The sequence below is a fragment of the Mus caroli genome, chromosome 5, assembly GCF_900094665.2.
Source record: "Mus caroli chromosome 5, CAROLI_EIJ_v1.1, whole genome shotgun sequence".
NCBI classification, from domain to species: domain Eukaryota; kingdom Metazoa; phylum Chordata; class Mammalia; order Rodentia; family Muridae; genus Mus; species Mus caroli.
The window spans coordinates 123,811,440-123,824,752 of record NC_034574.1 but is presented as its reverse complement, the minus strand read 5'-3'; the positions used below and the strand labels follow the sequence as shown (position 1 = coordinate 123,824,752).

Sequence of the window (13,313 nt, the reverse complement as noted above, 5' to 3'; positions counted from 1 at the left end):
CTCTGCCTCCCAAGTGCTGGGATTAAAGGCGTGCGCCACCACGCCAGGCCTGGTTTTTTTAATTCTTTATAGTTAACTAATAGTGTATGTGCATGCGTGTGTGTGTGTGTGTGTATGTGTGTTGTGTGTATGTACAGGGTATGTGTATGCAGGTATGTGTACCATGCTCCATGTGTGGAGGTCAGAGGACACCTTTATAGATTTGATCTCTCCTTCAACTTTCAGTGGAACCTGGGGATCGAACTCAGGTCACTAGACTTGCTTAGTAAACACTTTACCCCAGGAGCCATCTCACCAAACCAGGACTCATCTATATTTAAACAGCAGAAAAGCTGAGAACTTGTGTCATGGATATATTTGGGGGGGGGGGGCTACCAAGGATAGAACCCAGAGCCATGTGTGTGCCTGGCAGGAACTCTACCATTGAACTACAGCCATGGTCTCTGAGAGTTTCATTTACTTTTTTCCTTTTTGGCTTTTTCTTAAATTCTGTCCCAAACTTAGCATGGACTCATGGCTTCAGCCAGAAACAGAAAAGAAAGCTAGAGAGGAAAGAGGAAGGACAGACATTGTATTTTCATTGGTAGTGGAAGCAATTTTCTAACGATAATGATGAAACACAGTAAGTGCTATCTCATGTAATGGAGTTGATTACCCATTTTCTAGTCTTTTCTAAACAGTAGGCTATGAGCCATATACAGTAGTGGGTGATGTTATTGTTTTCCCTGTTCCTCAAACAAAGAAGCATATAATGGCTTCTTAAGGTTTGAGGGGGTGGCTGATAGTCTGTGAATTGATTTGGTTGAGAGAAGAGCAGAAGAGGCCAAAATTCCTACCAACTGTCAGTGTGCAAACAGCTCTTACCTCCCAGAGGAAGAGGGAGTTTATGCTGGAGTCCAATATAGAAGACCACAGTCTGGGAACACAGACTTACATTAACCCCATACTCTATGTTTCAAAGTGGTAATAGAGCGCTCATGAGGTCTTTATGGTAGAAAAGGTCATTAATTAAGACACTTTTCTTTTTGAAAATATTCATTTATTTATTTTATGTATATGAATATTTTGTCTGCTTGTGTATCTGCACACCAGAAGAAGACATCAGATTTCTTGAGACTACATATATAGACAGTTGTGAGTCACCATTTGCGTTTTGGGTGTTGAACTCAGGACCTTTGAAAAGTCAGCCAGTGCTCTTAAGCCACCTCTCCAGCCCCAATTAAGACATTTTTCAAATAGTCTAGATTACTAGAAACATCTGATAGCCAAGGCAGGGAAATCTGTTCCTGACATCAGGCTGTTAGCCTTTTGGTTGGTGGAAGAGAATGGTCTGTTACTACATTTAAAAAAAAAATTTTGGCCCAAAATTTTAAAAGATATTAGATAGAAATGAGGATGAAAAATAGCTGTTTAGGAGGGATGGGTAAAGAGAGCCCAAGATAAATTGTTACTAGCCTCTGGATCTCTAACATCCCAACCTCCTCATAATGGTTGATGTTCTAGGACAGTGGTTCTCAACCTTCCTAATGCTGCGACTCTTTAATACAGTTCCTCATGCTGTGAACAGCCAACTGGAAAATTATTTTCATTGCTACTTCGTAACTGTAATTTTGCTACTCATATGAACTGTTGTGTAAATATCTGATATGTAGAATATCTGATAGGTGACCCCTGGTGAAAGGTTCATTTGACCCCTAAAGGGGTCATGGCTGAGAGGTTGAGAACCACAGTTCTAAGGAAGTTAATTGGCCTTTGCAGAAGGCCTACTGGAAGATGCCATTTTTTTTTCTGAAAACTTTTGTTCTCAAGACCAAAAGCATCCTTCATCATTGTTCTCCTTGAGCAGTTGAGATGCATCATTGCCTGCCTCCACCCACAAGTGGAAATAATCACAACCTTATCTTGGGTTCTCTTGCACAGGAGTTTCATAGAGTTTGCCTTGTGGTCATGGCCCAGCCATCACCAGCTAACCTGTGGTCCAGCCTTCCCCATGATTTTTTTCAGTAACTTAGAATCAAGCATCTTCTTAGCCCTTCTCTTGTTCATTTTATTGGTAATTATTTGTTGTGCTATGTGTGTGTGTGTGTGTGTGTGTGTCTGTGTATATGGGTACAGTGGCTATGTAGGCCACAAGAAGGCATCAGATCTTTTGGAGTTGGAGTTGTGAGCTGCCCAGCGTGGGTACTGGAAGAGCAGTCAGTGCTCTTCACTGCCGAGCCATCTCTCCAGCCCTGTCTCTTGAGCATCCTTAAAGGGGTTAACTCTGCTGCCGTCTACACAAAGCAATAGATAAAACAGGTGTGCTTTGGAAGCATGGCAGTCGCTGAAAATGGCAAGAAAATGGACTAGTTGGTGTGTTCTACCATCAATATCAGAAACTGTGTAGTAAATATAAGATCATAAGCTTAACTACTTTCTTTAGAGAAATCGTCTGTATTGAGGTCTGGCCTAGCTACCTTTAGAGCTCAACATAACACAGCCTAACACAGCGTGGGGTCACCTGAAAAGAGAGTCTCAATTAAGAGATTACCCACATCAGGTTGGCCTTTGGGCATGTTATGGTGGCTCTTTAGTCCTAACTGATGCAGGCGGTCCCAGCCCACTGTGGGCAGCAACATTCCCTAGTCAGGTGGTCCTAGTCTTATAAGGAAGCTAGCTAAACCTGAGCCTAAGAATGAGCCAAGAAGCAAAGTTCCTCCACGATCTCTGCTTTAAGAAACTGCTTCAGTTCCTGCCCTGACTTTCCTCAGTGATGGGCTATGACTTGGAAGTATAAATGGAATCATCTTTCCTCTCCTAAGTTGCTTTTAGTCAGAGTATTTTTGTCACAGCAGTAGAAAGGAAAATAGAACAAGAGATTAGTGAGATTAGTTGGTGCGCAGTGAACGCCATGTTTGATCTATATAATTTGGCGATCTTGACATATATGCATCTGGGAACCCATCACCACAGTTAGGGCAATGAACATATCCATCTTTTTCAGAGGGCCTCTGGAATCCCTTTGGTAGTTTTTGACAGGATCATTGTGTGATTGGCCTTGTTCTTCTCATAGTAGACTTTATAAGATGGGGCCAAGTTAAAAGTAAACCAATAGGGACAGCCTGAACAGATTATACCTGCCTTCCTGTTCTGTTTAGCTTTGCTTCCTGTCCACCACCATGTGAATAAGCTTGCTCCCCCTGTTGTTCCCACCTACATGGGTGGAGCGCCTCCTACCACCACATTTTCTCCCATGTGATGAACTAAAACCTCTCAGAAACTGAGATCAGAGGTCAGCATCACCCAGACTGACCAATGAACCCTGTCTTTAACACACTCACAGTAGGGCTACAGGAGCACCCCACTGTACCTGACTTTTTACGTGGGTGCTAGGGTCCAATCTCAGGTTCTCATGCTCGTATGAGCTGGGCTGTTTCCCTGGCCCCTCCTAGAGCAGTAGAGCTTATAGCTCTAAAGCCTGAAGAATATTCAGACTTACACACCACACTGACAAATTATTTCTCTGGAGAAATGTTCAGGGTCCAAATTCACTATATAGCCTAGGATGAGCTTCAACTTCTATGCCTCCTACCTTCAGGTTCCCAACAGTGCTGAGATGACAGGCATCTGTCACTACATCCATGCTGTGTGGTGCTGGGGGTAGATCCTAGGGCTATGAGCATGCCACACAAGCACTCTACAGAGCCCCCCAAAACCCTAGGCCCCCCAAACTTGATTTTATGTTTCTTTTATCCATTTCCTTCTCTCTTTCTCTTCCTCCCATCTTCCCATCTCTTTCCTTCCTTCCCTTCTTCCCTCTTTCCCTCCCTCCATATCTTCCTCCCTCTCCCTCTCTCCCTCCCTTCCTCCCTCCTTCCCTCCCTTTTGCTCTAGTAATAAACTCAGGGCTTTGAGCATACTAAGCAAGCAGGTCTTCCACCCCTTAAGCTACACCTGCCCTCTCATGACTCCTGTGCCCTTGCCCCCTTGCTTTCTGTGAGTGCCGTAATCCATCATTCTTTCTCTGAAGCAATTTCACTTTCAATCCTGATATATATGTGTGTGTGTGTGTGTGTGTGTGTGTGTGTGTAGAGAGAGAGAGAGAGAGAGAGAGAGAGAGAGAGAGAGAGAGAGAGCAGTAACTCTATTTCTTCATATCTAGATTTAGCATGCTCTCAAGCTCTCATTTCCCTCATGACAAAGCAGAAAAGTTATCTAGTTGTTTCAAGGTGGCCCCCATTTCTTCCAATTAGAAGCATGATCATTTCATTTCAGGAGAAACTGTTCTGTTCATTCAGGATTTCAACACGGTGTTCTCTGTAAGCACTGTTTTTCTGCCTCAAAGCTCCCCATCTCTTCCTTCCCATCTTCAATACAGATCACAGAGAAGCCAGGGGAGCCCCAAACTGCCTCACACCCATAGGAGCTGTTTCTTAACCGCAGGTCCTCCTTCCAGGATCTTCCTGGCTTCCAGTAGTTGACATCAAGTCTTGCACTTCTGGTTACTCTTTCCTTAAAGTTTTGTCTCATTAGTTATGAGTCTGTGTGGAGGGTTTGAGCATGGGAGTGCAGTACCCATAGAGGGCATCAGATCACCCAAGTCTGGAATCACAGGCGGTTGTGAGTCACCTGGTGTGCGTGCTGGGATCAGAACCTCTAAAAGATTAGCATACACTCTTAACTGCTGAGTCATCTTTTTAGCCCTATTCCTGCAGTTATTGAGAATTGTGTGTCTCCTCTCTTCATAGCTGATCTCTTGTTGCGAACATATTGACACTTTCCCATGTCTTCCTCCAGTTTCTTGATTCTTCTTACAACCCTGTTGAGTTTATCATCTCAACCCTTCCCCCAAGGGTATGCAGAAACTTCAGGCTTCCTTGTACATCCAGAACATTGTTCTGCCTTTGGGCACTAGGAACACTATTTAAGATCCACTCTCTGCCTGAACGCCATCAGTCTACCGTTCATGCCCCACTGTCTGGGTTAAGACTTCTGCCCTCTCCCAGAAGGCATAGTGCAAAGGATGGCCTCTCCTACCTGCCTGTCCTTTAGCCTATTTGCAGGACTATTCTCCCCTTTCTGTTATTGCCAATTTGAGCAGCAGAGTTTAGTAAGAGTTTAGCAAGATGAGAGCATCTTGCTTCCCACGCCAAGAAGAAAAAACTTCATGTTAGGTCCTAGACTTGAGCTTCTTAGCCATGCTTGTACTGTAGATTGAATCTGAAGGTGGAGTCATCGGAGCAGAGTGTCTGGGTACAAGTGACTTTTGAAGCTTTTCACAGGCTGGGGACATGGTTGAGTTGATAAAGTGCTTGCTGTGCATTCTGGTTTCATTCCGCTGCTGCAAGAAGACATCTTGAACAAAAGCAGCACAGAGGAGCAACGTTTATTCCAGCTTACAATTCCAGGTCATAGTCCATTGTTGAACGAAATTGGGGCAAGTCCTCAAGCAGGAACTTGAAGGTAGCACTGCCTGATAATCTTCATGTCATTGCCTCAGATCAAGGAACTCACTTCTAGCCAGAGAAGTACAGCAGAAAACACAGAGGAAGGCTGTTTGTTGTCTTGCTCCCTGGCTCATACTTAGCTAGCTTTCTTATATAGCTCAGGACCACTTCCTAGGGAATGGGACCACCTACAGTGGGCTAGGTCTCCCTATATCAATTAATAATCAAGACAACCCCCTACAGACATGTCTACAGGCCAATCTGATCTAGGCAACTCTTCAGTTGAGGCTCTCTTCTCAAATGACTCTAGGGTGTATCAAGTTGACAATTAAAGCTAACCAGGACACCATGCAAGCATAGGTTCCAAATTCAATCCCCAGAACCCATAAAAAGCCAGGCAAGGTGGGACATACTTATAATCCCAGATCTAAGGAAGTAGAGATGGGTAGATTCCTGAAGCTTACTGGCTAGTCAGCCTGGCAAACTTGTTGAGTTCCAGGCAAGTGAAAAACATGGTCTCAAAAGAGATAGCACTTCTAAGGAGTGACACACAATGTTCTCTACTCTCCATACACATGCACATATAATACACATACACACACATATGTATATGCAACTGTGTACATGTATGTACCCCACACACAAATATACATACATTCAAACAATAGAAATTACCCAAGCTTCCCATTCAAACAATAGCAATTACCCAAGCTTCCCATGTTATCCTAAGTTAAGCCAGCATTGACACCCACTGCAGGGTCATAGCCCCTTCCTGTGCCTTAACTTAGAAAGGGCCATAGCCCCTTCCTGGGCATTTACTTGGTCGTCATCTTTGATCTTTAAAGAGGATTTGGGGGGATTTAGAATTTTTTTCTCTCTCTGGCGCCTGGCTCATGCACTTGAAACCCTATTGAGATTGCTGTTTTTAAAAATTAGACTCAAGTGTTGGCTTTGTAGTCACAACAGACAATCTCCTTCAATTCCTTCCATCCCAGCTCTGACGTCCCCACCTTCTCAAGGTTGTGACTGCCTCCAGATGGCAAGGCAAATGCAGGAGAGAAAAGCCCACACACTGCTTTCAAAATAGCTGTTGTAACATTCTACTCAAAGACGCTTTCTTATAAGGACATGAGCAAGGCCATCTGAGCCGAGGCCTAACGTGGACCCTATTCAGATTCTGAATACAATTGTTCCTGTCTTATTATCCTTGGGTGCACAGTGAGCTGATGCTGAGAAATATCTAAAGGTTTGTAAGGTTTGTGCTATTTGCTGAAGACTTTACCAAGTGGGCCTTAATGGTTGAATAATTGCAACTCTCTCTCTCTCTCTCTCTCTCTCTCTCTCTCTCTCTCTCTCTCTCTCTCTCTCTCTTGTGGGGTGTGTGTGTGTGTTTGTGAATGTGTGTGGTGTCTGGAAGGGAGTGCTGAGTTTATATGTGTATAGAAGGCAGAGGTAAACTTCAGTTGTCATTCCTCGGATGCCATATATATATATTGAGACAGAGTCTCTCATGGCTTCAAACTACCTGCTTCTTGATGCTGGAATTGCAAGCATGTGCCACTAGAACCAGCTGGGTTTTGTTGTTGTTGTTGTTGTTGTTGTTGTTTATTTTTTGGTTTTGTTTTCTTCTTTTGACCCAGGCTCTGGAGATGAAACTCGAGTTCCTATGCTTGCAAGACAAGCCTTTCACGGACTGAGCCATCTCCTGAGTCTCACCTGTACTTCTTTTAAAAACATCTTTTAGATGCTTCAGGTGACTTCAGTGACTCTACTTGTAGGAGATATGAGTAAGCTTGGAGCTGAATTTGTGGTTGAGTTAGTTGCTTCTTGTCACTGTGACGAAAACATCCAAGGAAACCAACTTAGAAGAGCAAAGGTTTATTTGGGCTCCCAGTTTCAACAAGTTGGCTGGATCCATTGCTATAGGCCAGTGGTCAGATTGAATATCCTGGTTACATGACCCTGCAGCACGAAAAAAGAAGGGAGTGGCATGGGAAAAAAATGTACTTTTCACAGACACTTCTAATGAGAAGAATTGGTTCCTGTTGGGGGGCCTGTTAAGGTTCAAAAATAAAATATTGGGCTGGTGAGATGGCTCAGTGGGTAAGAATACTGACTGCTCTTCCAAAGGTCTTGAGTTCAAATCCCAGCAACCACATGGTGGTTCACAACCACCCGTATTGAGATCTGATGCCCTCTTCTGGTGCATCTGAAGTCAGCTACAGTGTACTTATGTATAATAATCAATAAGTCTTTGTTTGGGCCAGAGCGAGCAGGGATTGAGTGAGTGAAATTGACCAGAGTGAGTGGCATAGCAAACTGTACAGCTACAATGTACTCACATACATAAAAATAGATAGATAGATAGATAGATAGATAGATAGATAGATAGATAAATCTTTTTAAAAAGAAAAGAAAATATGCCCCACAGGCTCAGACATTGGATGCATAAGCCACTGCTGGTGGGCCTAGTTTGGAAGGTTCTAGAAACTATAGTGAGTTGGGGCCTAGCATGACGAGGCATGTCCTAAGAGGTTATATGTTGTCTTGGGGCCCTTCATTTCTACTCTCTCCTCTTCCTGTTCACCATGATATGAACATTGTTATCTCCCATACACCTCCACCATTGTGCTGTTTATCCTAAGCACATGTGGCCAAGTAGCCATGAGGTGACCTCCCTGAAACTAGAAGTCAAATTAAAATGCCCTCGTCAATTTCTGCCATGTGTTAGAATTCAGTTATGGTAAAACTGATGACTACAATAGATACATTTTTTTTGTTCCAGTAAGGTTCAATATTTTTTTGTTCCCATTAAGACATCAGTGATGAATATTCATCTGTAAAAAGATTCAGCCCAGGAATGGGAAGATGGCTTAGCTGGTAAAGGTCTTGCCACACAAGCGTGAGAGCCCAAGTTCAAACCAAGCCTAGTCTGCTTTCTATTGCAGTGATAAATGCCATGACCAGAAGCAACGTGGAAAGGAAGGGTTCATTTTAGCTTACAGCTCTCAGGCTACACTATGTAACTGTTGGGAATTGAGACAGGAGCTCAAAGCAGAAACTGCAGCAGAATCCATGAGGGAACACTGCTCACTGGCTTGCTCCGCATAACTCGTTCAGATTTCTTCTCCTCCTTCTTTTTTTCCTTCCTTCCTTCCTCCTCTTCTTCCTCTTCCTCTTCTTCTTCTTCCTCCTCTTCTTCTTCTTTTCCTTTCCCTTCCCCTTTCTCCTCCCCTTCCCCTTCTTCTCCTCTTCTTCTTTTCTCCAAGATATATTTATTTATTTTATATGAATGGTTGTTTTGCCTGCCTATATGTATTATACCACATGCATGTCTGTTGCTCACAGAGGTCATAAGAGAGCATTGGAGGGTACCCTGAAACTCGAGCCATGGTTAGCTGTGAACTATCATGTGGATACTAGGAACCAAGCCTAGGTCATTTGCAAGAGCAACATATGATCTCAGCTGCTAAGCCATCTTTCCAGCCCCTCAGCTTGCTTTCTTATGCAGCCAGGACCACCTACTTAGGGGTGGCACTGCCCACAGTGGGCTGGGCTCTCCCAAGTCAATCATTAATCAAGAAATGCTCCACAGACTTGCCCACAGGTCAGTCTGATAGAGAGGCATTATCTCAGTTGAGGTTCCCTCTTTCTGGATGCCTTCCAGCCTGTGTTAAGTTGACCAAGATCCATCCATCAGTTGATCAGTAACTGGCACAATATCATAACCTACATAAAAAAAAACCAGGTGTGGTGGCATGATGACACCAGGCAGAGACAAGTGGGTCCCTGAAGCTCACTGGACAGTTAGCCTGGTGGACTTGGCAAGCTCCAGGTTCAGTAAGAGACTCTGTCAAAGTAAGGTAGAGAGTGATGAAGGAAAAAATATCAATGTCTACCTCTGGTCTACACACACATATGCACACACACACACACACACACACACACACACACATACACCTCATAGCTCTCTGGCTAGACACAAACAGACAACACAATTTACTGATACCTATCATATATCTATCTTTTATTTTTTTCCAAAACATTTATCCAGCTCTGTCTCATCTCACAAGTTAACTAAATACACACTTCAAAAAAAAAATATGTCCCAGGCTGGAGAGATGGTGATGGAGAGATGGTACTGAGGTTAAAACTGCTCTGCCAGAGAATCCAATTTCAGTTCCCAGCACCCACAGAAGGCCTCTCACAGCCACCTATATCTCTAGCTCCATGGGATATGATGCTGGTTGCTGGATTCTACAGGCAACACACGCGCGCGCACACACACACACACACANAGAGAGAGAGAGAGAGAGAGAGAGAGAGAGAGAGAGAGAGAGAGAGAAAACACTCTGTGAAGTGTTGCTGGCTGATAATGGCTTAACAGATCACCGCGCTTTTACAGAAATACTCTTCAAAGACCTCTCTGCAAATCGCTTCCTCAAAGACTAAATCAAATGTGATTAGCAAAGAACAAATGTGTTATGCTGAGAAACTGGCTCAGAGGAAACATCTCACCATCTCACCGGAGAGATCGGAGATGGTCTTTGTTTCGATGGAACAAGCCTGAGAAGAAAATCAGTCAGCCAAGGAAACGGGTGTTGGAAATTGAAGACTTCAATTCCCACTGGCGACTTTTTTTTTTAATCTGTGAAAAATCACACAGGAAGAGACAGGAGATGAGCCTTTCCTTTATCCTCCACAAACACAGCCTCTTAATACCCAGGAAGCCCACTTTCCCTGGTTGGTTGGAAGGAAGTTGTTTCAGGATGACTTATCTCCCCAGCAACAAACACAAAAAGACGCTCCCTCCTTTGAACCATGAATCTCTGGCCTTTGGGTCCTATCTCTGAGATAGGTGTGTGCTGGATTCGGAGTGTGATTTTTTTTTTTAAAGGCAGGGGTACTAACCCTTTTGGAATTTATCTGTGTATCACGGACAAAAGGAACTCTGAGTATTAAACGACTCCCCTGTGCAAGCTACGACTCTCCAAGCCTGCCAGCTCCTTTCTCCAAATTATATTTTTAGTGTTTAGCGGCAGCAGGTTCCCAAGGAAGCTTCAGAATAGGACCTCTTGGTCCACACACCAGGCACACGCTTAGCTGCTGTTGGTATTAGCTTATCTGGTTGGGAAGCAGTAAGATACTGAGGAGTGGGGAAGAATCTGTCACCACTGGGTAGATGCTTGGTCAACTCTTATTACCTCCACTGCAGCTTGGGCCTGTAATAGTCCCTGAGACCCAGCTGCCCAGGGAGGTGGTGATGGGAGGTAGTGGGGCATTTAAGAAGGGAACTCTGGGGACTGGAGAGATGGCTCAGCCAGCAGTCATGGAAGTTGCCATTTAGAATAACCAGGATAGTCAGTTGGGTATTTTCCATGCAAGCTTAAGGACCTGAGTTCAATTCCCATGACCCATGTAATATGGCAGGTATGATAGCACACACTTGTAAACCCAGGACTGGGAAGGTAGAGATTGGAAGATCTCTTGGGCTCACTGGCTGACCAGCTTAGCCAGCTACACAAGCTCTAAGATAGAGAGAGGCTCAATCTTAAAAAAAAAAAAAAAAAAAAAACAAGGTGAGGGGCTAGAGAGATGTTTCATTGGTTAAGAGCACTTGCTGTTCTTGCAGAAGCCCTTCAGTTCAATTCAGTTCTCAGTGCTCACAAGACAGGTTGGAACCATTTATAATTCCAGTTTCATGGAATCCAATGCTCTCTCTGGTTTCCAGAGGCACCAGGCACAAACGTGGTGTACAAACATACACATGGAGAAAACAATTGTATACATAAAAAAAAAGAATAAAAATATATTTAAAAAAAATAAAAAGAAGAAGAGAAATGGGCTCTGGGAAGATGGCTGACTTAGTCAAATACTTACCCTTGAATCATGAGGATAGGAATCCCCTTGAGAACACACATAAAAATGTTATACCCTGGGGCTGGAGAGATGTCATCAGCTAAGAACGCCTACTGCTGTTACAGAGAACCAGGGTTCATTTCCCAATACCCACAGGGTAGCTAACAACCATCTGTAACTACAGTTTGAGAGACTCTGACTCCCTCCTCTGTGTGCATCAGGTACACATGTGGTACACAGACATACATGTAAACAAAATACTCACAAAAGACACATTTAAAAAAATGTCTTAAAATATTTTCTAAGTGCCAGGCATGGTGGTGCACCCTTGGGAGGCTGAGACAAGTGATCTCTGGGTCTAGCTGTAGCCTACTTGTGCAGTTCCAAGTCAGTGAGAGATGCTGTCTCCCAACAAAGATAGCACCTGAGGAATGACAACTGCCGTCATCCTCTGACCGCCTCATGCATGTGTACACCTGCACACACGTGTGTGAGCACGCGCACGCACAGAGGGGGCGGGACTGCTGCTGCTGGGAGAATCTTAGGTTGTTAGGATGAAGGAGGAGCGGGATAGTTTCTTCCTTTTTAGCTCTTTCTGCCCTCTGGCCAGTAGGCAGTTTTTCTCTTCAGCATGTACTCTGCTCTTGTTATCTAGCACCCCTGTTGAAGCTTAAAGGCATTGCAACTATGCTGTCTGGCCAAGAGGCTCAGCAGACAAAAGCACTAGACAGCAAGGCTGATAGACAACCTTGTTTAATCCTAGGGAGTCACACAGTGGAAAGAGGAAACTGACTCCTGAAAGTTGTCCTCTGATAACAACGACACCACCACCGCCACCACCACAATGGAACTACTTAATCGTGTTTCAAGCCAAAATAAACCTTTTTTTCTTTATAAATGAACTAGCTCAGGTGTTTTGTGATAGCAATGGAAAGCTAGCTCAGCCCAGTCTCTGAGTGTCAGTTCCTCTGACAGGAAATGGGCTTAATAATGTCTCTAAAGTAGTACCACTTTGAGGATTATGAATCTCCAAAAGGGTTCCAGTAAAGGACTTAGCTTGGCTGAGCCACTACAGAAAGTTCTCCCCATCACCCCACTCCTGTTCTGTCTACTATTCTTCTCAGTATACAACTCCTGGAGCTAAAAGGCAGCATCCCCCTCATGGGCCCTACTCTTTTTATGGGGAAGCACATAAAAGAGTCCACAGAGCACGGCAGCATCACAGAGTGCACTGTAATATGCAGGATGTTCTCACCCAAGATGCCTATTGCCAAAGAGACTGACAGAATTGTTGCTAAGTTCTGTGGATGGAGGGTTGGTCCTAGGACCCCACCATAGTTAGCCAAATCCAATATGCTCAAGTCTCTTAGGTAAACAAGGTGATGTTCCCATAAAACCTATATCACTGCAACACTGAAAACCTCCACATAATGTCAATGTGCAAGTTTGCATTATAATGTTAGGGAATAAGAATGAGAAGACAAATTCACACATGTTCAACACAGGCGCAGTTTTGATTTCAAGTATTTTCGGGTGATAGCTGGTTGAATCCAGGGGTATAAACCCTATAAGCAGAGGGATGAAAGCACAAGCCAATGAAAGAACTGGGGCTTACTATTCTCTGAGAGTAAGGAATGCTGAAGCTAATGCTAAGACATCTGTGAGGATACTGTTGATTGGCTTTGTGATGCTGTAGATAGAAAACAGGACCTTGTATATGTTTGAATAAAGTGTGCTATCACTAAGCCACGCATCTAGACCCCTCACTTTGGGATTCTAGGCAGGTGTTCTATCATTGGATCACACCCCAGCACCTCATTGGGTGATTCTAAAAAGGAGCTCTACTGCTGAGACACTCCCACAACTCTACAATGGGGGATTCTAGGCAGGGGCTCGACCACTGAGCCGTATCCCTAGCCCCTCACTGGGGGATTCTAGGCAGGTGCTCTACCACTGAGCCACACCCCCAGCCCCTCACTGGGGGATTCTAGGCAGGTGCTCTACCACTGAGCCACGCCCCCAGCCCCT

The 13,313-nt window shown here is 44.2% G+C and overlaps 1 protein-coding gene across 2 annotated transcripts in view; it reads left to right on the top strand.

Moving 5' to 3' along the window:
- The window catches only part of Galnt17 (polypeptide N-acetylgalactosaminyltransferase 17), a 429,898-nt gene that overhangs the window by 323,084 nt on the left and 93,501 nt on the right, over positions 1-13,313 (top strand). The window contains exon 1 of one of the 2 annotated variants that reach the window (XM_029477980.1): positions 6,633-6,672. The exons of the other annotated variant lie outside the window; for it this stretch is intronic. The gene's annotated coding sequence lies outside the window, so the exon portion shown is untranslated. Of the gene's footprint in view, positions 1-6,632; positions 6,673-13,313 lie in introns of those variants that run through there. 2 annotated transcript variants of the gene reach the window in all.